This window comes from Grus americana, chromosome Z, assembly GCF_028858705.1.
Source record: "Grus americana isolate bGruAme1 chromosome Z, bGruAme1.mat, whole genome shotgun sequence".
NCBI lineage: Eukaryota > Metazoa > Chordata > Aves > Gruiformes > Gruidae > Grus > Grus americana.
Window position 1 is genome coordinate 7,490,032 of NC_072891.1, and position 25,221 is coordinate 7,515,252.

The window sequence follows — 25,221 nt, forward strand, 5'->3', positions numbered from 1 at the left end:
TGACTGCACAGAGAGATATAAAAAGCATCCAATGGCAAAGGCAGAGTTACCTGCTGTTTGTATGGTAGAGGAGGAGGAATCTGATAAATACCACATCTTTCAGAGTATGTGTAGACTTTGGATGCAGTGGCAAAGCCCTTCTGTTTTGCTTTGTTTTGTTTTGCTTTGTTTTGAGACAGTACAGTTGCATTGCTTAGGAGGAGTCTACTATTGCTTGGATAAGGTTGAACCTCTTTGTTATTACACAGTTGAGGTCATGTAAATCGTGCCATCATGAAGAGATGTTTCCATTGTGTAGCATGTCCTCGTTATGACCTGTGACAGAAAAAACAACGGAGGAAAAACTGGTGTGAAACAATGAACTTGCCCTATTGGCTCAGTTTAAAAAAAAACACATCCAAATTCAGCAAGGCCAGAGGTTGCCCCACTTGGACTGATCGAGCTGATTTACTGGTTCGGAGGTGCTGAGGAGTAAAGGGATGGGGGGGATGATCAGTGGTATGCAGCAATATCGGATGATATTATGAATAGACTTTAAATGCTTCAGGTAAGCTCTTGGAGGTAGACTGTGATTTTAGCAATGCAATACACCTCACTGCACCTCACCTCACCACGCCTGAGTCCTCCTGATGATTCTCCTCACTTCTCAACAGTGTGGTGCATGACGCACAGCTTGGGTAGTTATCAGGAGCATATCTGATGTGACCGCATGGACTCTATCTATAAACCATGGTATTATTATTATTGTTGTTATTATTGTTATTACTACTACTACTACTACTACTACTACTACTACTACTACTACTATTACTGTTTTGATTATTATTATTTTGATTATTGGTGTTGCTGATTTTTAGCACCCAAAGTCTCTCATGTGGCTGAGGTCCAAATGTGTTTTATGAACATGAATGAGATGTATAAACACTTAAAAATACAGCAAACTCTCCCTTCCCCCCCCCTGCCCCCCCCCGCTGAAAATACTGGTAAGAACAGCCTTTTTATTAGATTTCTGATCCTTCTTGTTGACATAAAAATACCACAATAAGAGCCTTCCTCAGGATATCTCAGCAATTTCTTTTCTGTCCTGGCTAGAACCAAGGGATGCAATAAAATAGAAAACAACTGGAAAAAAAAAAAAAGAAAAAAGGTAAATGAATATTTCACAACCCTTAAAGGTTTTCATTCAAGTTAGGTACTTTAGAACACACAAAGGCTCTAGGGGGAAGGGATGTTATTTGCATACTTGCTTTCTATATATTATTAAAAATTACCTTGGAAATGGCTGACTTTACTAATGCTTCTATTGCTTGTTTTACATGACTGTCACTTGCATTGCGAGGTCACTAATGCAGCTAACAGATGGTGCAGCAGGACTAGCAGCCATGAGGGATAGTTTACTAACAAAAGAGGAAATGATTTTCAGGATTTCCCTTGCATACTGCAGGTTTGGTTGTTTGGGGTTTTTTTTTTTCCTTTTCTTTTTTTTTCTTTTTTCTTTTTTTATTTTTCATTTTGGACAGACCTCATCTCCTTGGTCTCAGCTTCATGGCATTTTGTTTGTGGATGAGGATAAGTCCAACACTAGTAACAAATCTGTTTTGCTTTCTCCCCCCAGATTGTATTAGGGTTATAGCTTTGGAAAGCAAGTAACACCAGCTGGGTTATCTCTGTTGCCTGTACCTCGAGTGGCTCAGGGTGTTGTTATGTGAAGACATTTACGGATCTCTGAATTGTTGTCAGTCTTAGTTCCTGACCAAACACCGTCTCATGGTGTTATTTAGCAGGTGTGGCGCTGAAACACAACAAAAGCTCTCTAAAAGGAGATATTGCTAATGACCTTAAAATTTAATGTGCTATATGGAATACTGGGTCTTACGGCAAAGTATCACAGCGAGCTTCCAAAAGCCATGATGCTAGTGGCATAAGGAGATGGTAAAAAGTAGGCTGCCGGAGCAGCCATTTTAGTCTAGCATTAGCTCGCAGGCTGCTTTGACTGCAAGAAACTGTTTGTCACGGGATGTCTATTCTTTAAAAAATGTCTGTTGAGACTTTATCACTTCCTCTTACATTGCAACTGTAGAAATTCATCCAGGCCCAAATCTGTAGCCCATATCAAACGGACAAGACCTTATGCATATTCCTGACTTTGGAGCTTATAGAATCAACAAAGCACTGAGCAACGTACTGCAAAAGAGTGAAGCTGATAATTAGTTAAAGGAGAGGGGATTTACAGATACAGGGAAATTCATTGCTGAAGTGAGGTGTCAGAGTCATTAACTGTGCTCTATCCTAAGGTTTTTAAATTCAGTTCCCCTCTTCATTTCTTAAAAAAACTTTCCTGGAGGTGAAACTGAGCCTTGCCGGACTATACTGATGTCAACTTTGAGATGTACTCCTCATCACTGAACATGCCATGCAGCTTTATATTACATCTGCATTAGCATAGAAATAACTGCATGACTTCATTAGTTATGCAGATTAATCACTGAATCATTCTAGTAGACTTCTGTAGGGGACTTCGTAACTCATTTGTTCATAAAGCAGCAAAAATATTTCCAATGTACACTTCTAGTTGTCCTTTGTCAGAAGGAATTCACTTTGTATGGAAGACTCCATCTGAATATCATTTGATGCATCCAGTGTCAATTCTCATTGTCGTGTTATTTATTATAGCAAGTTCAGCCACCATTGTAGGCAATGTCTAACCCCATCACAGGTCCTCAGAGATGACAGTATACTGTTTCGTATAGCTATAACTATAAAGACATATAAAAGAGTTCTAAAAAGTGCTTCCTTAGAAGGAAGTGCCTGTTTTGCCTGATGGCACTGTTAAAGTAGCTAAGGCAATATGAACTGACCAGAAAAGCCGGATCAGATTCTCAGGATTTGGAACACTGTATTTTAACAATATGTTTCTGTGGGACCTTGGGTGAGTAAGTAGATTTGATTGCATATCTGTCTACTAAAGAAAGAACTAAATACTGCATCTCATGAAGGACTGGGAGACCCAGCTCAGGAACTTCTCTCTCAGCCTTTACCCAAATGATGACAGGGGAATAAAAACATATATCACACCTTTTTTTCTGGATAAAAGGCTTTACTTTTTAGTTCAAAGTATCATTATGCTGAATAACCCCAGGCAAGGCTTTCATAAAATACGTGCATGTGTAGAACTTGCAGTGATACGAGTAGCGTCTGAACATGTTCCAAATTGCATTGTAATTAAATTTGGTGCCAGGAGCCTAGTGCTTCAGAGCACCAGTACTCTCAGCATCACCCACAAAAGCCAGCAAACATCTACTCACTTTTTGACTTACCTAGCTGCCATTTCACTCTCAGGTGTATTTTACCTAGGAAACAATATGCCAGCAACTCAGCAGTTTTAGCGTGGAAGATGTCATAAGTTGCCACTTTCAATGGAGACGAAGAATCCTCAGACTGAGTACAATAAGAGTGCTACTACACCATGGAGCCAGCTATCATTCCGAAGGAGAGAAAAATAAATACTTAAATGAAGAAAGTATTTTGTCTTTTTTTATCTTTTCTTATGCTCTAGCTAGCAGTAACATTCAGGAACACCACAAATATGCGAAAACTTGGACACTCCAAACCCCCTGATTAGTCCACATGCTGAAGGAAAGACTATGGTTTTAGGAAATGCTCACAGTTTTTGTTTAATTTTAAATGATGGTGATATTATGACTATTGCTGTTGCTTTTCTAGGAAGTAAAAACAGAAGAGGAAAGTATACTAGAATAAAATTCAGGTTTTTAAGAAGCAGATATAACTGCATATCTTTTTTGTTTTTTTTTTTTTTTGTTTGTTTTCACTGACACATGAAAAAAGGCAGACAAAAAATCTGAGAGATCGGATGTTTAAAAAATGTTGTGATGAAAAATCTCTAACCAGATGAAGAGCCTACACTTTTAGTGATATATTTAGTACTTTCAAATCTCCTCCCTAAAAAGATATTTTCTGTTGCAATCTCTATGCAGAGGTATGCATTGGAGAATGAAACATTACTGCATGGTATATATAAAAGAAATGAAATAGTGTGTCCATATTTAATACATATTTGAAGGAGGTACAACTCAGGCATTAAAGACTATACCTATACTGATGAACTAAACAGAGTAAAAAGATAGACTTAAGCATTGGCACGTAATCTTCTATACTATTTAATTATTCTCTTGCTTATGGCACAGGTTTGGCTTGTGGTGAGTAGCGCTCTCCCAGGCAGTCCCTAGGCAGGGGTTCAAAAGTGGAAAGTGAAAGAGATTGTTCCCAGGAGCCCACATGAGCGAGGCCCCCCTGTTTCAGGGTGGGTACAGAGGAGAAAGGGTGTTTAGTGTGAGTCCTCAATACGAGACAATTGGTCCTGATCCCTTCTAATTTATAAATGCCATAGGACAATAATTTTAAGTTCAGCCATGCCATGTGTAGCCAAGAATTGTGCTACTTCTTACAGGGATGAGACAACAGCTGTCAGGAGGCAATACATCAGTCCTGGTGTGAGGCTGAGATCCTTAATATGTGCGGGGTCAGATGACCTAGTACTGTCATAGTCGTCACTATGAGCCCACTCTGCTCTGTCACCCTGCGCGACCTGAGCTGACCTCATACAGACCCTCCACTCGCTGCGCTGCTTCTTGCCTTTGCAATGCTGCCACGCTCACCAGGATTCAGCCAGCGACGGCACTCCCGCTTGCATTCAGTTAGCTAAACCGCTGCACCTCATCCTGTACATACTCCTCTTTGCTGCTGAAGATTACCAGTTGCTGAAGATTGCTGAGTGCCAACCCAAATCTTTAGTGAAGTTTAACATTGGCTTATTACAGAAGGAATCTATTCCTGACTGATTTCAGCAGAAAGTTTCATTGAAATGAATATAGTCGACTTTGCAGCTTTTTTGCTGCAATTTTTACCAATTCAACTAATTTGCGTTCAGATGAAACCTGAAATTAAACCATAATCATTTTTAAAGTGTTTATCAACAGGAGTATGAATATCAGCATTTGGTCCTAGATAGGACTCTGAACATTCCTCTGAGCTGGGATCAATGTTCAGGACAGGACTGAGCTGTAGAATGCTCAACTGCAAAAAACTTTTCAAAAATGAAATTGAGAGAACTAGTAAAGGCAGATCATATTTTTACATTAGTAAATTGGCAAAGTTCAGTCTCTGTAGGAAGTCTATATTTAAGCCAAAACTATCCAAAATGTCTGAAAAAACCCAAACATTAAAAGTCAAGAGCAGAGTTTAAAATTAGAGGTTACATCCTAACTGCCAATTTTTCTGTGGACTTTTAGTCTCTGATCCTCAGTATAAGGTGGGTGGTCAAACACTGGAACAGGCTTCCTAGAGAAGTGGTCGATGCCCCGAGCCTGTCGGTGCTTAAGAAGCATTTCGACAATGCCCTTAACAATATGGTCAGCCCTGAAGTGGACAGGCAGTTGGACTAGATGATCGTTGTAAGTCCCTTCCAACTGAAATAGTCTATTCTGTTCTATCATAATAACATTTTGGTACTTTCTAGTTGTGTATTAAGTGTCTGCACTTGCAGTTCTCATGAGTTATTCTCTTACCCTCTCTGATCTTGCTTCTCACTCTCAGCTCCAAAATGAGACCACATTCCTTTCTGATTGTTTCTGCTGTTGTTACTGTTAACGTTTGTTTTCGTCAAACAATATCAAGGAATATCTGGAAAATCAATGTTTAATAAGTTACAGTAAAGTTTTCAATTTCCTGTCATCTGCTTTAATGTACATGTGTACCCTGTCATTTCTCATCACTTTCTAAATCCATCTTGTTATCAGCAAGGTATAACTTAATGTACAGCTACCTCTTTCCTAGGTGACCTTAAAGCATACACTACTGGGGATGATTCGTAGAAGAGTCATTCTTTCTTTGCAGTGAAGGTGACAGAGGGAACAGCTTGGAAGCTGCAGCACAAAACTTCAGCAAGGACTTTCACACTTGGGTAACTGTCCTGAGGAAAAAAAAAAGAAAAAAAAGAAAAAGACTATTTAGGCAGAAAATATTCATTTTCTGCAACCATGTGATCACTGTGTATCAAAAGAGACTTTTTCCTTGATTCTCTGTGGCAAAAACAGTCGTAAGTTTGAATCATGTAGGTCTCATAGCTCTGTCTGAGGATCCAACCTTTAATGTTTATTACTATTACTTTGCTACACCTTTCTCTCTGCAGTGACTTAGCTGATTGACAGAAAATATGAAGAAATGAGGCTGTGATGATTTACTTCAGTGCTTCCTCTCCCACAAACGCTGTGCTTTAAGAAGTTGCTTGATGTAACAGAATCTAGAGGGATACAAAAGTAGAGGATGCAAGACCACATTGCTATGGTGCAAAGAGGAAGAAGTAAGGAGAGTAGCAGAAGGGAAAACAAATTAAGAGGGATTTCCCTGTCCTGAGGAGATTAGTCCAGTCATCTGTCCACATCCAAACAGTTCAGTTACACCTATTTGCATATCGCTATGATGTCAATTCCCTTACAACGGTGCCAGTTTGCTGTGGTGAGTAACTCTAAAAATCGAACAAGTAATGTAGGGCTGCAGACCCCTTGAACAAGAATCCTTGGCTCAAGTCTGCACCGTTTGAATGTTCCATAGATCGGTCACTGCAAGTCATTAAATCTCACCACATCCAACAGGATAGCCAGTAAAAAAGGGTGGGGGCACCTAAACAGTGGTGCTGGCACTCGGCCCATAGTCTTATTTTTCTAGTGATTCTGCCAGACACTTGTTACTCTTGGTTTTGCTTCCCTTTTTTTCTTGTTCTGTTTAATGACTTTAAATATAATTGCTGGACAATGCAAATGTCTCACTACCCAGATGTGTTAAAGTCTTAGGTCAGTCTTTTTGCATGCATAAAACTCTCCAGACCCAGATTTAGTGAGGACTTGGGAGATGGAAGAGGCAGAGAAGTAGTGAATCTGGGAACAAGGGCCAACCCACTCATCCCGATCCTGAAGACACTGAAAAGACTGTGAACTCCCACATAGATTTCTGCATTCAATTCATTACCAGTTGGTACTTAGAGATAACATTATGGAAGTTTTTGTTTCTCCACTTGGCTTTAATTGCCTACCTTATTAGGATTTATCTCTCTGATATGGCAAAATATTATTTCAATAGATGTTGTAACGTTATGCAAAAGGAGCTGAAAATTATTTCCCATAGAACATTATTAATGAATGTTTACGAGTTTCAATGCAAGCAATTTAAAGGACTCTGAAGATACCTTTCTTGAGAGCTCAATTCAATGCAATAGACGTTTGGTTTAAAATAAACTAAGCTACATGTTTGGGGTTTTCTTTTTTTTTCTTTTTTCTTTTTTTTTTTTCCCCCCCTTCCTCTGGAACATATGAAACTGTTCTTCAAATGCTAACTAATCTAACCAATTTTGTATTGAATCATGAATGCATTTCAATTCACTATTCAAGCTGTTGTAGCAATGAATATTTCTGCATCCCTAGCAATATGTTAAAAGAGGGCTTTTTGCTACTTTAAAAAAAAAAATCTTCTGCAATTTCTTTATACGGTCTGATTAAAATCCAATTAATTACAAACACAATTAAACCTTTCTACAACAGTTTGCAGAAGAGGGCTGATGGAAGTAAAGTTGTCAATCAAAGATCCAACAGGGAGTAGTAACTTGTCATCTCCATAACTTTTAGCCAGTAAAAACGTGAAGCTAAAAAATTACATTAACAGTGTATTGCCATATGCAAGTTTATTAGGAAATATCTCACTTCTTTGATTGTTGTTCTGCTTATCATCAGATCAATACGATTTTGTTTATATGGCACCTTTCTTGACAAAGTCATCCCAAGGCATTTCACAATAATAAATATACATATAATAAAAAGGCAGTTAAAAATACAATAAAAGGCAAATTAAAAATTAATGTACAATCCAATCTTATTGCAAAATCACTGCTGCCAAAGAACAATTTGATGGCACCCAAACTTTTTTAAAATTCTGTTTTTATTGATATTTTGAAATTTTATAAAACCAATAAAATGCATAACCATAATAAATAACAAATAGAGAATATGCACAATATACATCAGAATTTCCCCCAGTCCAGATTGTCAATTGGCATAAATTAGCATTGCCTTGCTGACTTCCATGAAGCTATAACAAATAACGCTTGCTGGAGATTGGGTCCATTACACATTGACTTAAAACTTAAAAAACAGATTATCCTCCCTATCACACAGGGGTTTGCTGTTGATACTGATTGCAAGTCCCTTTCTCTCTTTACTAACATCACTGAAAGTTCCCTGGAGGGTGTATGTGGAACTTCTCCTCAGGAGGGTAAAAAGCAGGAGTAAACTTCCCTTTTATGTGATAAGCTAGTGTTTAGAGAATTTCTGAGTGCTCAGTTCTCTTTTCATCTAAGAGCAAACAAATTTGAGAAAACTCATATCTTTGGCTCATAACATACTAGTCTAATCACTCAGCTAAAGGCTATGAAGGCATGAGCGTGGCATGAGGCAGGGAAAAGAAGGTGAAGGGAAGCAACTCTGCTGTCTCTACTGGAGGTGTTGTGCTGCTGTGTTGGGTTTGCGTGGCAAGGTTTTGGTAGTGGGAGGCTGCAGGAGTGGGTTCTGTGAGAAGCTGCTAGAAGCTTCCCCTGTGTCTGACAGAGCCAATGCCAGCCGGCTCCAAGACGGACCCACTGATGGCTGAGGTGAGCCCATCAGTGACGGTGGTAGAGCCTCTGGGAAAAAACCACTAAGAGCAATTGCAGCCAGAGAGAGGAGTGAGAATATGTGAGAGGAACAACTCCGTGGATACCAAGGTCAGTGAAGATGGAGGGGGAGGAGGTGCTCCAAGCACCAGAGCAGAGATCCCCCTGCAGCCCGTGGTGAAGGCCATGGTGAAGCAGGCTGTCCCCCTGCAGCCCATGGAGGAAGGATGAGGGGGTGTAGAGATTCCACCTGCAGCCCGTGGAGGACCCCACGCCGGAGCAGGTGGAGGCACCTGAAGGAGGCTGTGACCCCGTGGGAAGCCCACGCTGGAGCAGGCTCCTGGCAGGACCTGTGGCCCCTTGGAGAGAGGAGCCCATGATGAAGCAGGTTTGCTGGCAGCACTTGTGACCCCGTGGGGGACCCACGCTGGAGCAGTTTGCTCCTGAAGGTCTGCACCCCGTGGGAGGGACCCACGCTGGAGCAGTTGGTGAAGAACTGCAGCCCGTGGGAAGGGGAGAAGTTGGTGGAGGACTGTCTCCCATGGGAGGGACTCCATGCTGGAGCAGGGGCAGAGTGTGAGGAGTCCTCCCCCTGAGGAGGAAGGAGCGGCAGAGACACCGTGTGATGAACTGACCACAACCCCCATTCCCCGTCCCCCTGTGCTGCTGGGGGGGAGGAGGGAGAGAAATGGGGAGTGAAGTTGGGCCTGGGAAGAAGGGAGGGGTGGGGGGAGGTGTTTTAAGATTTGGTTTTATTTCTCATTACTTGACACCGGTTTAATTGGTAAAAAATTAAATTGATTTTCCTAAGATGAGTCCATTTTGCCCATGACAGTAATTGGAGAGTGATCTCTCCTTGTCCTTATCTTGGCCCAGAAGCCTGTGGTTGTATTTTCTCTCCCCTGTCCAGCTGATGAGGGCAGCGATAGAGCAGCTTTGGGGGGCACCTTGTGTCCACCCTGGGTCAACCCACCACAGCTGGACAGAAAAGACATAGCAAGGAGCAAACTTAGTCTGAAGTACTGCAGCAACTACCATCACCAAAGTAATGCATATACCCTCTCAAATCATAGAATCATAGAATAGAATCATAGAATGGTTTGGGTTGGAAGACACATTAAAGATCATCTAGTCCCAACCCCCCTGCTGCGGGCAGTGACACCCTCCACTAGACCACATGATGAAGGCACATCTGCATTACTGTCTTGACCAGCTTTGCATCCATGTAGCATGGACTCCACTCTGAATGCCCCAATTTAAGTAATATTAGGCATAGAATAGGTGCTAACTTCACCTGGTGTCAGTGGACTGCTACAATCAAAACAGAAGGGGACCATGAAGCTTGAACGTCCACAGGCTGATATGGCAGGGGACTTCAGAATGACCATTCAGTTCTGCCTGGGACCCAATGCAGTGCCCAAACTGTTTTGGTGCTATCTCTAGGCCTGCCTCAATCTTGCCAAAGTGTTGTGGGCATCTCAGATATACAGCAGGTGAAGCTTAGGTGATTACACTTACTTAATCCTACTAGAATAGTTGAAGAGTAACATCAGTAAAGCATTGGGCTACACACTTTTATCTCCAAAGAAAAATACATTTGGACAAGGACAGACTGAATAAACTACTCTGAACTTCTGAATCTAAAGTAACTGGCAAGGCACACACCAAGAACTTAGAAGCGGCATTTCTGAATGTCATCTCCAAAAACTTTCAATGCATATCTCAGAATGAGATGATCAAAATATGGGATGACCCAGCTGCTTCTGTACAACATCTAAATTCCAGAATAGGTGCATTTCTGGGAGTAATATAACTCCAAGAGTCTGGATTGTTTGCCACCAGGACATTAAAGTAATAACATTTTTCAGAAGCAGTGTAATAAAAGGAGTATTTAATAACTGGGTTATTGAAAATTGGTTAGTGTTGCGGTTTAACCCAGTAGACATCTAAGCCCCACACAGCCACTCAATCATTCCCCCTCTCCCTCAGTGGGGTGGGGGAGAGAATCAGAAGAGTAAAAGTGACAAAATTCGTGGGTTGAGATAAAGGCAGTTGAACAGGTAAAGCAAAAGCTACATGTATAAGGAAAGCAAAACAAGGAATTCATTCACCACTTCCCATCAGTAGGCTTAGCCATCTCCAGAAAGCAGGGCTCCATCACGCCTAACAGTTACTCAGAAGAGTGCCATGCTCCCCATCCAGCCTGGCCTTGAACACTTCCAGGGATGGGGCATCCACAGCTTCTCTGGGCAACCTGTGCCAGTGCCTCACCACTCTCACAGTAAAGAATTTCTCTAATGTCTAATCTAAATCGACCCTCCTTCAGCTTAAACCCATTACCCCTTGTCCTGTCACTACACTCCCTGATAAACAGTCCCTCTCCAGCTTTCCTGTAGGCCCCTTCAGGTACTGGAAGGTTACTATAAGGTCTCCTCAGAGCCTTCTCTTCTCCAGGTTGAACAAGCCAAACTCCCTCAGCCTGTCTTCATAGGAGAGGAGCTCCAGCCCTCTGATCATCTTCATGGCCCTACTCTGGACTCACTCCAGCAGCTCCATGTCCTTATGATGGGGAACCCAGAGGTGGATGCAGTAGTCTAGGTGGGGTCTCACCTAGCTTTTATGAGAGCAGAGTAGAGGGGGAGAATCAGCTCCCTCAACCTGCTGGTCACTCTTCTTTAGATGCAGCCCAGGAAACAATTGGCTTTCCGGCCTGTGAACTCACATTGCCAGGTCACGTTGGGCTTTTCATCAACGAACACCCCAAAGTTGTTCTCCTCAGGGCTTCTCTCAATCCATTCTCTGCCCAGCCTGTAGTTGTGCTTGGAATTGTCCCAACCTATGTGCAGGACCTTGCACTTGGCCTTGTTGAACTTCATCTGGTTCGCATGGGCCCACCTCTCCAGCCTGTTAAGGTCCCTCTGGATGGTATCCCTTCCCTCCAGTGTGTCGACCGCACCACACAGCTTGGTGTCATCGGCAAACTTGCTGAGGGTGCATTCGATCCCGCTGTCCATGTCACCAACAAAGATGTTAAACAGTGCTGGTCCGAGTACCGACCCCTGAGAAACACCACTTGTCACTGATCTCCACTTGGACATTGAGCTATTCACTACAACTCTTTGAGTGCCACCATCCAGCTAATTCCTTATCCACCGAGTGGTCCATCCATCAAATCCATGTCTCTCCAATTTAGAGACAAGGATATCATGCTGGACAGTGTCAAATGCCTTTCACAAGCCCAAGCAGATGACATCAGTTGCTCTTCCCTTATCCACCAATGCTGTAACCCCATCCTAGAAGGCCACCAAGTTTGTCAGGCACGATTTGCCCTTAGTGAAGCTATGTTGGCTGTCAACAATCATCTCCTTGTTTTCCATGTGCCTGAGCACAGTTTCCAGGAGGATCTGCTCCATGATCTTGCCCGGCACAGAGGTGAGACTGACCAGCCTGTAGTTCCCCAGGTCTTCCTTTTTCTCTTTTAAAAATGGGGGGTTATATTTTTCCTTTTCCCATCAAAGGGAACTTCACTGTGTCACTACTTCTCAAATACGACGGAGAGTGGCTTGGCCACTTCATCTGCCAGTTCCCTCAGGACCCACAGGTGCATCTCATCAGGTCCCATGGACTTGTGCACCTTCAGGTTCCTTGGATGGTCTGGATCTTCTCCTACAGTGGCCAGTTCTTCATTCTCCCAGTCCTTGCCTTTGCCTTCTGCGACTTGGGCAGTGTGGCTAGAGCCCTTGGTGGTGAAGGCTGAGGCAAAAAAGACATTGAGTACCTCAGCCTTCTCTACATCTCAGGTAACCAGGTCTCCTTTATCATTGCAGAGAGGGCCCACATTTTCCCTAGTCTTCTTTTCACCACTGATGTGCCTATAGAAGCTTTCCTTGCTGCCCTTGATGCCCCTGCCCAGATTTAATTCTATCAGGGCTTCAGCTTTCCTAACCTGATCCCTGGCTGCTTGAACAGTTTCTCTGTATTCTTCTCAGGCTGCCTGCCCTTGCTTCCACCCTCTGTAGGCTTCCTTCTTGTGTTTGAGTTTGTCCAGGAGACCCATGTTCATCCATGCAAGTCTCTGGGGTGGTTTTGCTTGACTTCTTCTTTATTGGGATGCATTGCTTTGTCCGATGGTATTCTACCAAGCAGGTGCCTGAAGAGGCCAAAGCCTGTTCTCCTGAAGTCCAGGGTAGCGAGCTTGCTGTGTGCCCTCCTCGCTGCCCTGAGGATCTTGAACTCCACTATTTCATGGTCACTGCAGCCCAGGCTGCCCTTGAGCTTTACATCCCCTAGCTGCCACTCCTTGTTGGTGAGAACAAGGTCCAGCCTGGCACCTCTGCTCACTGGCTCCTCTATAACTTGGAGGAGGAAGTTATCATCCACACATTCCAGGAAACTCCTGGATTGCTTATGTCTTGCTGTGTTGTCCCACCAAGAGATATCGGGGTGTTTGAAGCTCCCCATGAGGACTAGGGCTTGTGAACATGAGGCTGCTCCTATCTGTCTATAGAGGGCCTAATCTGCTCAGTTGTCCTGGTCGGTGGCCTGTAGCAGGCCCCCACTATGATGTCCCCTGCCCCAGCCCTCCCTTTAATCCTGACCCATAGGCTCTCGGTCGGCTCCTCATCTATCCCCAGGTGGAGCTCCATGCACTCCAGCTGGTCATTGACATAGAGGGCGATGCCCCCTCCTCGCCTGCCCTTCCTGTCCTTCCTAAAGAGCCTGTATCCTTCCATTCCAACACATCTCCATGATCCCGATGAGATCATAGCCCTGCAGGCATGCACACAGACTGCCAGGCCTGATGCACAACAGTATACACGCTAAAGAGCCCTTTAAAAAAGGAAAGACTCACTGGGGATTTTCCTGGGCATCCAAGCTAGGTTTCTGTAGATAGACTTCAAGATGTTTCAGGCTGAAATTTTGTCTTCAAGCTTTGTCTCTGGCTTGCTTTTACACAAGAATTTGGCAGAGACAAATTCACCACCATCTCCTCCCCAGCCCTTATTTCTCATGCTAACCTCAAATTCACCACTGCAAGTTGTCCTCTGCCTTCTCTGAAATTGCTAACTCCCCTGCACGTTTTATCTTGTCCTTGCCCCTACTCTACTTGTCTGTCTCTTTGGAGGATGTGGCTACAGCAAATCAACATGACTGAACCCAGTTCAACCCATAGAAGACTATAGTTTATCTCATCTGATGCAGGGCCATCAGGAATGACAGTTCAGCCTAGAGAAGAAATTCTTCGGAACAGTTAGAGCAATGAGTCTTGGACAATCTCTGCTGCATGAGAACTCTGTACGCTGCCAACACCTACAGAATGCAATTGTTCGAATGTATGCTGGAGGCTCTTTATACTAGTTACTGTCAACAGGCTGGGACACAGTCATGCGTGTGCATCCAGGCAGATAGCCTATGTTTCACAAAATATGAAAACTGTAGCCTAAAAACAGGTTTCAAAAAAAAAAAGAATAGGTTTGGATATCTCTTTAGCACACTCATGTGCTTATCTCTGATCGAAGTCAAGTGGATCTTAGTGGTAAGTATGCCTTTGAATATTTTTCTTCATACTGACAATCTCAAGCACATATTTACTTTTTTTTTTTTTCATAGGCTGGCCCTATCCACTTGTGATCATATCCAAAGCCAACAGAAGTCAACAGCAACACTTTATCAAATTTTAGTCTTCAACATCTGATTTAGTCCTTGAGACACCATGTGTAGTCAGTGGCGAGTACCAGGGCATGATTTGTTTGACTTGTCTCAGAGAGGTGTTTTAGGATGAGGTGAAGCTTATCTTTTTGAGTTCCTGTTTGTTTTTTTTTTTTCCCCACTATAAAGGGAACTTATTAAAGGGAATCTTGTGCAACTGACATATTGTTTACATTTAGACAGTATCTTCAACTTGTACTGTGTAAAGGTGGGGAGGACTCAATATTCTAGCCAAACGTATATATATATAACATATTTTATCCAGAAATTCCTCTGCTCCAACCCTTAGGCAATCTCCCTTCCCCATCCTTTTTAAACAAAAGGATGTCACTTTTCACTAGTGGCTAATTCAGCTGTGAGGCAAAACGAATGACTGGGAAGGGTGTAACAATTACAGCACAATGTGATGATCCTCTAGTTTAGTCCCTGAAGAAGTATGATCTCAGAGAATTTCTGCTAGGTCTTCTTCAAGTAATTACTGTCAATTCATGCTTATCTGCCAGCTCTCTCACCAGGTTTTCTTTTCCTTGCTTTCCTTAGTGAAGATACTGATTCTGACAAAAGGAGCCATTTGTCAAGGACCCTTCATGCCAACTTTTCTTTCTCTTTCTTTGCTGAAATTATGCAAGAGATTGCAGTCCAGCTTAAACCAATATGTACCCTATCATCTAAATAATAGAGCACATAATAATCAATGTCAAATGGACATTAGTGGTAGCAGATACAGCTGTGTCTTTCAGCAGAGGGCTGCTTGCAACAACCACTTCTGGACATCTTCATTTCAAACATCTGAAGTCACAGAGGCTTCTTAAATAGATCACTAAGGCTGATTAAGTAATTGTAAAGTTTGTAGTTGTAACAAACCTCTAAGAGGTTTTTGAACATAGACACTTCTCCATACTGGAAGTGAGGAGTGCCTTCAAGGTATCTCCCAAAAGATGAAAGTTGCTTACCCACAAGACAGCAAGGGAAAGGTTTCCTCAAGCTTCCACAGCCATGACCCTGACTTCAACCTGACCTGGAGTGATACTTACAACATCCATGTTTGGTTACTCTCCCAGGGTATAGCTTGGCCATAAGCCTGGTTTACTCAATAACAAATTCAAATCCTCTAATGACTAAGTACAGAGAGATTCCTAATCTAATCACTACATTAGTTAATTTTAAATTCTTGAATGGAAAATGGAATTGTTTCAGACTTCCTATGAGGGCAGCAAAAGGGATTGCTACTACAAGGTTTTACCATCCACTACTACAAACAGTAAATCTACAGGAGTCAGGAAAAATCATCTGGTGTATCTAAGTGCTTTCAATAAAATCATAAGGGTTGTGTAACAACAATGCATTTGAACAAAAAATTCCCACCTTCATTTCTTAGACAGCAGAGTAAACATGAAACTGTTAAATTCTCTGAAAGTCTACAAGATCTGAGATCCTGAACACAAATTCTTTTCCTATGTAATGTCTGAGCTCAGTGTGAGCACACTGTAAGAATCAAGTGAACTTTGGAGTCTATCCGTACCATTTTCATACTCCTGCCGCTGTCGTGATGCAGAACACAAGACCAGATCTAGGACTCTCATGTCGCATGGTTAAGTCAGCCTCTCACACACACCTGTGCCGCTAGAGAGGGTTGCAAACTGGCACTTGTGTGCCATTGTTCAAGAGATTGCTTCTCTTTCCTAAGGTGCAAAATTTGCCTTCTGTTGGCAGGTCAGTCTTCACTACACAGGAGAAACAAAGGTAATGAACTGAAGAAATATGTACAGTGGAACTTTTACATTTTTGATGTTTTAAGCATAAATTTTAGTTTCAGGGTATCCATACAACACGTGCAGGGTAAAATAAGAATGAAATAGAAGAAAGGTAGTGCTTTTTACCCTGACAATTTGAAGAGGGTGCTTTAGCTTTCTCAGATGCTGGCATTTGCCTCAGGATTTGGGCTTATTATGAGCTTGATTTGGCTGTCAATGAACTGATCCAAAACAACTGTCTTCCCCATACCAGTTCCTCCAAGCCGTATAGTCTCTCTGGAGGACAGGTCCTTTTTCATTTGTTCTTCCCCCCCCCCGCCCCCTTCTTTCTCCCCTGGCGCTGTCAGTAGTTCACCCAATAACTTACTTGCTACCACATTTTTTAATTTCCTAGTCTTTTGGTGGCTGAAGAAAGTCAGCAATGCCCTCTGAGGACCTACACAAACATGTCACTTCTTTGCAAAACATCCCCTGATTTTGTCAGTTGCATGAGCTAATGCCAGTGAAACTCCAATGCTTTGGAAGAAAATCCAGGGGCACCTTGAGGGTTTTATTTTTTATTTTTTTGCAAAGTTCAAGATGATTAATTATATGGGACTCAAGATATGTAAAAGTTATCCAAGTTTTCACCATTAATCACATAAATGAACAGAAAATAATTAGTTCGTGGTGACTTTCTGGCTTATTATAATCAGCCCAACTCAAATCGACTTAGCCCAGAGAGCCAAATATAGCAAGGAAAAAACCTTGAGGCATTTTTTCGTTATGTGTTGCCTGTTATCACACAGTGAGGTTTCTGTTCAAATGATGTGCCTTATTAAGGCAGGCGAAACCCATTTAAACAATGTATCAGAGATGCAGACAAGCTGCAGAAAAATACATGTATAAAGGGTATATTTTCCTTGAAATTTATTGATGGCTAAGCCTGCTAAAACTTTAGAAAATGTGTTTTCTAAAGCACTGACATTATGTTTTTCTAGTAACACAATTGTTTTTTTTTTTTCTTTGCAGTCACTCCTTTCTCCCCTCTTACTTCCCCCTCGTAATGGCGTTGAAGAATGGCAATTATTCGCTTTTATTTTACTGGCTTAAACTATATGCTTATTAGAACAAATGTTATCATTACCCTTTTTATTTTATGATTATTAATTTTTTATTTGATTGCCAATACTTTTACTGTAGGCTTAAAGTCTTGAATATTACATGTGATGGAACAATAAAATGGAAAGGCTTGGATATGATTCTTTCTTTCTTTTTCCTAATAAATACAACTTTAATTCTTAGAAATCAATTCTAAAGGTAGGTACCCCAAATCATGTTTGAATTGCTAATTGTTCTGTCATCTGTGGGAATTTGAGACTTCACTATCTTTGGCATTTTGACTGTTTGCAGGATATCAAATGGTACTTTAGAAGTTTGTGTCTGAAAGTTTGGACATCACAGTGTCGGCAGACTGCTGAGACAGACATCCTGTCAGGTCAGTTTCACATCCAGCACACTTAAGTAAGTGAAGTCATAAACCTGGTAGTACATAGAAGAGTTGTCTGTGTCACAGATCACCAGAACTGTGATGTGGACTCAGGAAAGGTGCAAAGGTACAACTAAGACAGCGTCCCAGGACTTTCTCTGGCATCTGTAGTGAAGAGGCAAGATTCATGGGAATATCAGATACTCCTCCTGACAGCTTTTTGACCTTTAATTTACTCTCGTGATGCAGCAAACAAAATTCCTCTGCTTTGAAAGCTCCCTGGAACTACAGCATGCAGCTTGGGCAATTTATATTAAAAACCTCTAAAGGTAACATAGCTCAAAGGCGGAGATGAAATCTGGTCACAGTCGTCTTCTAAGAAAAGGCAGCAAAGTCAGTGCTTGTAGACTCCAGCTATACAGGATGATGACACAGTGGAGGAACGGAGGTGGTCAGAAGCTTCAACTTCCCTCTGTACATAAAATTTGCAAATATGAACTTCACAGCAACTGCTTAACCTGTGCACTATTACAGAAACAACCCTGTAAATAAGACCATTAGATGACTCAGCCTCCTTAAAGTTATCTACCTCTATTTGAAAAGCCTTTTTTTAAATTTTATTTTATTTTTTTATTCCTGTATTGTGTAGAGGAGGTGTCAGTTGTTTCAGCACAGAGTTTAAAACAAAGAACAAGGAGGTACCTAAAGACAGTGAGATGAACAGGTAGCACCTTTGCCACTACCTAAGAAATGCTGAGGATAGAATATTCAGTCTTACCCTTCTGTATCTTGATTCTGGTAGTTTCATCCTAATATAAGCCTCAGAGTGCTTTCTTTCAAAAAATAAGCACTTTTAAATCACTGCTTTTAAATTATTACTGGCAGAAAGATATCCTGTGCACAAAAGCCCAGTATAATCCAGTGGTTATCAAAAAAATAAAAAATATGCAGTTTGGTTCCCTCTTAATTTGGATGAGATTTTCCCACTTCAGACAGTTGGGTTTCGATCTCTGCACAAATTTTTCTGAGGAGAACAAATACTTAAACACTCCAGGAACTGGAAATAGCATCCAAGTTACAGAACTTAAGAAATTACAGTATGTGTTTGAGAAAGTGGATGCTTAGAAGAAAAGAATATGTGGGATGAAGAACAGCAATACTTTGGAGACACTCAGTGCTATTCCAACAATTATGAGATTTAGGGATCTCTGGAAATGGAAGTTGCATCTAGGCTTTCATAGATACTCACCAATGAAAGAGTCATGACTGAAGGCAGAGCTCTCACTGACTTTGTATTTCGACCAGGAAATATTTAAAGAGAACATCAAGGTCTACTTGCTTTCTCCCCCCCCCCCCCCCCCCCCCCCACCCCCTTCTTAATTCTATGGTAAAGAATTTAAGAATGATTCCTTAAAACAGGCAAGTATAACCATTTCTGAGAGAGAAATTCCAATCTGAAATCTATGTTTCAGTTCGTGCTCATTCCTCACTCGATGTCGTGACATCTCAAAAAGCTTTGCAGCTCTCTGGGTATGGGGGCAGACTGAGAATTACAGGATGCAAGTGAAGATTCTGAGTTCTGTTGCTGACCTGTGTAACCTTGACTTGGTCATTTTGCCTTTCTGCTTTTCTACCCATGTTTTGTCTTTTCAGGCTAAACTCTTCTCAGCAATAGCAGCCTGTTATTGTATTTGCACAATCCCTAGCACAAAAGCAACTAGAAAATGGCTGGAACCTCTAGCCACCAATAAAGTAAATAATAATAGATTTCTTTTTCTCTAAACAGCAATGCACATACATCAATCAGGGTCATAACATAAAGATTTGTAATAAAATAATAATAAAAAATTGAAATACTGTTGCTAATAAAACATCTCTTCAAGTTTTCTCCTTTACAGTACATGTGTATGTGTGTTGGTGAATGTATGCGTGTGTCTCAAACATAACAAAGTCAAATTAAATTTTACATATTATATCAAAACAAGTGCAATCACAGTAACCATTTATTTCTCGGCATTTTCATTTCTTTTTTTTTAATGAACTTTCCCTGAGGACATTCTTACAATTGAGCATTTATTTATTATAAGTAACAAAAGGAATTTTGATTGTTCCAGCTGTGGCAAAGAAATACACTTTGATAAGCATACAGTACTACAGATGAAAATAACAACACAAGTAAGTAATTAAAAGCTTTGGAATTTAAGGATGAAAATCTCCACCGACATTTCTCTGTAGAATTTAATGTAGTTATGGTAGAGAATTGGGGTCTCAGAAAAAGAAGGAGCTTGGGAATGTTTGACCTTATTTTCCCATTCTCTAGAAGAATTTCATTTTTTCCATCTTAGCAAAAAGAAGTTTGACTAATATGAAATCTCAGCCTACCTGGTTCGGAAGAAGACTGAAAATATAGGACTATAAATTATGTTTAAAAAAAAAAAAAAAGTTTAGTTTGTTTGTTTGTTTCATATTTATACACATGGTGGGAAGTAAAGGAACAGATTCATACAGCGGCATCCCACAGAGACAGTCAACATTAGGTACAAGATCATCCATTTTTTTCTGGACAAGGACACACAAGCAAGTTTTCCTGCAGAAAAAAGTTCCTACGCAACAGTTTATTAATACTAATTATTTTATTTATGCTTTCATCTCATTGTGACTTCAAGGTTTTTGTACATCTTTAACCTGTGGAAGAAGAGAATAATCTATTTCATGTATAGAAGTGGGATAAGAAGAAAGTATTGTACCACACTGTTGTTTTAAGCAGTACTATGTATGGAAATACCAGTCTGTGAAGTGTTTGATTGTACATTACATCATTTCAAAAAAGTTCTTCTTCATAGTATCAACAAAAATACTTATATTTTAAAAAACACTTTTAGATTTTTGTATATGAAGGTTCATGTTGTAAGATTTCACAGACCCTTAATAGTTAACAGCTTACCTCTGATAAATGTCTCTTCAGCTGTTTTTTATTCTCCTTTGTAAGAATCACAGATAATTTTGAGTTTTTTTCCCCATAGAAGGCAAATCATATGGAATGAAAGACAGCAGTGGAAAACTTGTTATTCATTCCAGCGTGGCGAGACCTAAAAGCCCTCATGAGAAATGATGCAAATGTCTCCCTGCCTTGATTATCCACTCTGGGTCACAACAGTGCAACTATTACTTTTCTGATGTAAAATTTGGGGGTTGGATGCAAAGGCTGTGGGTTTTAGTTTGTGGGTTCTGTTTGTTTTGTTTTGTTTTGTTTCCCTGCAAAAATCTGCCAGCTTTAACCTGAAAAGCTTTTCAGTTATTAGAAGCCAAAAAATCTGAGCCCCCTTTGCACACACCGGGAAAATGCCTGTGTGTCAGCATCAAATTTGGAAGGACACCGCTGCAGTTTCAGAATCATCACTGGAGGAGCATAATTCAGATGTTGATTGGGAAATACTTCCCCTCCCTCAGCAGAGCAAAAGGGAAAGCAAAAAAGTACTTTTGGGAAGAAGACTTAGGTGTGTCAAGGCTGGTCTTTCTAGCAAATAAAATGCAGGTAATATAACAGCTCCATCAGCAAAATGGAGTAGGTGGCAGAAGGCCTGGATATTTGAGGCAATGAATTTGTGTTCAAAATGACAAAAGTGCTTGTAAGGCTTATTTGCAGTACTTTATTGTGAAGGGAGTAGCAGTAGTTGATGTGAAATTACATGAAAATGTATGTGAGAATTTTTAGTAAATTCTTTGGGGCATTTGCCCAAGTTTAGTCACAGCTCAAAATCTTTACTCCTGCCTTATTAGTTTAAAGCTGTGATGGAAACTCAAAGTGACAGCACTGTCAACACACTGAGACATAATGCCACAGAGCACTGTGCTTCCAGGCCAGCAAACAAAACATCAGCTTCCCAATGAAAAGGCATTGAAATAGGAAAAAAAAGCAACTGTATGCTAGGTATCATCACCATATAATTCTATAAAGTAGAACAGCACATTTATTAATGAATGCAGGGGCAAGAGTGTATGTGTAAGGAGATTCTGTTCATAGTAGTGCCATAATCAGGAGCCTAATTTATTTATTTCTAAATTTACATGATGATGGGGTTGAGTAGTAGTAGTAGTAGCCTGCTATTAGTCTGAATGTTTGATTAAAAAGAAAAAAAGAACTACTTCCTCTCTTTCATACACATATAAACAAAACAAAGTGACAAAACCATAAAGAAAAGACCTAGTGCATGTAAGCAAGGCAAGATGAAAAGGCTTTGAAATTATATTTAATGCCATACCATCTCTTCCCTCATCATAACTCCATTAAATTCAACAACTGAGAGGATACAAAGAAGTTTGCTCTCTTCCTTTTTTGTTCAAATTCAGACCTCTCACACCTTCCCAGGGCTGCTATCAGTCATTAGTATGTAGATTTACTTGCAGAGGAAGCAGCACCTTCAGCTCTACTGCTTCAAGTGAAATCTCAGGAGGAGACTGCAAAAGGAATGAAAAGGCCGTGGAAAACATCACACTTCCTCCTTCCACCTGCTCCAGTGAAGTCTCCACAGCTGCCTTCATCCTTTAGGGCTGGAAGTGTTGATGGGAATGAGGATGAGGACTGCAAAGACAAGACACAAAATAAATATAGTTCATCTGACTTCATGGCTGTGGTCAAATGCTGTAGCCTTTAGACCTTACTCAGGCATGCTTCCCATGGACAATCATAGTAAAACTTCATGAGCCAAGTCAGAGTGGGCTGGGGGCTCTATGTACAGAACATATAGTTTGGTTAGAAAGAGAATGACAGTGAGCCGATATAATCTTAGTGACACAAATATATAAATAGAGAACAGTGTTTCTTCAAGATCTACGTGGGTTCTACAAAATCTCCCCTTGGCCTCTTGATACAGGAGAACTTGTTAGCTTGGGTGATGCAAGACATGACTCTAGGAGTCAATTCTCTGGGAATAAAAACAAATAAAGACTAACTTGAAAAATTTCCATGATTTTTACAAAGGACCAAATCTATTCCCATCAAAACCCCAAAACCACTTTTATGCCTACTCACACACACATGGACACACAAAATCTTGATTGACAATTTGCAGTTATAAAGGTTCCTCGTTACTGTGAATACCTACTTTTATTTTTAATAATTGTGCAACAAGGGACTTTAAAAAAGACCAGGATACTGGAGTTCCAAGAGTTAAAAAAGAATCCAAAACCAAACCGCAACAAAACAACACGGAGGAGGACACCCCAATTAAAGAGCTCTAAGTCTAAATGGAAGTGCTGATCTGGGTATATTGGGAGAATTACAGCCACAGAATAGGTTGCCATACAAAGCACTAAACATGCCAAGTCTCTGGTGTTACAGCAGCACTAGTATGCAATATCTGCAGAGTCTCTTGGTGAGAAGCCAAAAGGAAAAGGGGAGCATTTTGTTTGTTTCCTGCACCATCTCCCCCAATGACATAAGCTAAGGCAACAAAAACACTTCGTTGGCATCATTGCATCCGCTACAAACATCTTTCAGCATAGTAGTATCAAGTTGATATAATCTTTTCCTATCCTGCTCTGACACAAATACATTAACCAACAGTGGAGATTAAGCTTTAGAGACTTGGTGATGAGAACATTCTAAAACCCCTAACATTATCTTCCTGTGACGAAAGAAAAAGAAGCAATACACTATGAAAGTGAATAGCACTGAGATCCTACCGAGCATTCCCTATGAAGGTTTTCTCCTAACCCTCTCTGCTCCTCACTAGTAACCAAGGGATGAAAAATTCTACAGGCATAGATTAGATACACAGAATAGACAGGTTTTATTAAAAAAAAAAAATAAATGTTCTGCTGTATGCTTTCTAAAATAAAACATAACCAAATAGCATTGTCTCAGATAGTTTTCCAAACCTGAGCCAATTCTTTTGGCTGTGAGGCAGTTACAAAGACTTGATGAGTTTGTGCACTTTAATGATGAATGAGGACCTGTAGACCATCAACAATTCCCTTGCTATGGTGTCAGGGACTATTTGCCATAGTCTGTGACCAGAACACTTAGCTATGTTATGTGACACGAGACTTTTGCTTGCAGTAGCATGTTACACTTTTCCTGCCTCAGTGTTTTATGTTCTTTTTGCAATTTTCCACAGATGACAGGTTAAACATAAAGGAAACAGCTTTAGGACTGAACCACACTGTGAAATCAAAGTCTGAAAGAGTTGAATTTCATGTCTGCGCTTTCTTGGTTCTTCTTTGTTCATGGCTCCAACTGAAACTGTTATTTGAGAAAAAAAAAAAAAACAAACAAACAAACCAACTTTTCCGCAAATTCTACTACCTCCCTTATTCCAGAGGTCAGCTTAAACCTGGCCTATAGATCTTTATGCTAGACATTCAAGTAGCATCAATTAGGACAGATAAGATATCCTCAGAGTTTCACTGGTTCACACAAATTGACGTACTACTTCTACAATTTTTGAAGCAAGGTATCTGCAGATTAATTTAATGAGCGTTATGACTAAATCATGTCATGGAGCCTCCAGCATTTTAATAGGATGTCCTGGTTTTGGCAGGGATAAAGTTAATTTTCTTCCTAGCAGCTGGTATAGTGCTGTGTTTTGGATTTAGGATGAAAATAATGTTGATAACACACTGATTGTTTTAGTTGTTGCCAAGTAGTCAAGGACTTTTCAGCTTCTTATACTGGCCTGCCAACGAGAAGGTGGGGGGCACCCAAGAAACTGGGAGGGGGGACAGCCAGGACAGCTGACCCAAAATGGTCAAAGGGATATTCCATACCATATGATGTCATGCTTTGTATATAGCTGGGGGGTCAGCCGGGAGGCAGGGCAGCTCAGGAACTAGCTGAGCATCAGCTTCGTGTTGTGAGAAATTGTGCTTATTTTGTATATTCTTATTCTTATTCTTATTCTTATTCTTATTCTTCCTTTTCTGTCCTATTAAAGTGTCTTTATCTCAACCCACAAGTCTTCCTTTTTTTCCCTTTTGACTCTCTCCCCCATGCCACTGCGGGAGGAGTGAGAGAACAGCTGTGTGGTTGTTTCAGCTGCCAGCTGGGTTAAACCACGACATAGGAACACTTAATGACACTTCAAGACTTGATTTGCACTGGTTTACTTGGAATTTTTTGGGGTATGTAACACTGCTGCTCTTTATCTCACATCAATACGTCTATAATAATAATTAAATAAGCATGATTTATCATTAACAGAAATTTTCAAAACCACACAAAATTTAAAACACTTCAAAAGATTTTAGGGCTTCTGCTGATTCCATCCTTACACTCTTTTCATATCCTCTCCAAGGATTTATCAATATTTTAGGATGGAATTCACCTCACTAAAGCACAAATGTCCAAAATGTTGATGTTTAAACTCATAACCCAGGCTTCCTTCACAGAGGCACTGCCACTTTCAAAAGGAATTGAGACATTTTACAGTAATTTGCCATTAGGAAGTGGACCTACCCCTCACTATTGGCTAAGGAGGTACACTAGCCTACCAGCTTAGACTCAGCATTGGATTTTCAGGATGATATAGCTTGATTAATAAATCCCCATTCATTCCGTTTAGAAGCATTCACAG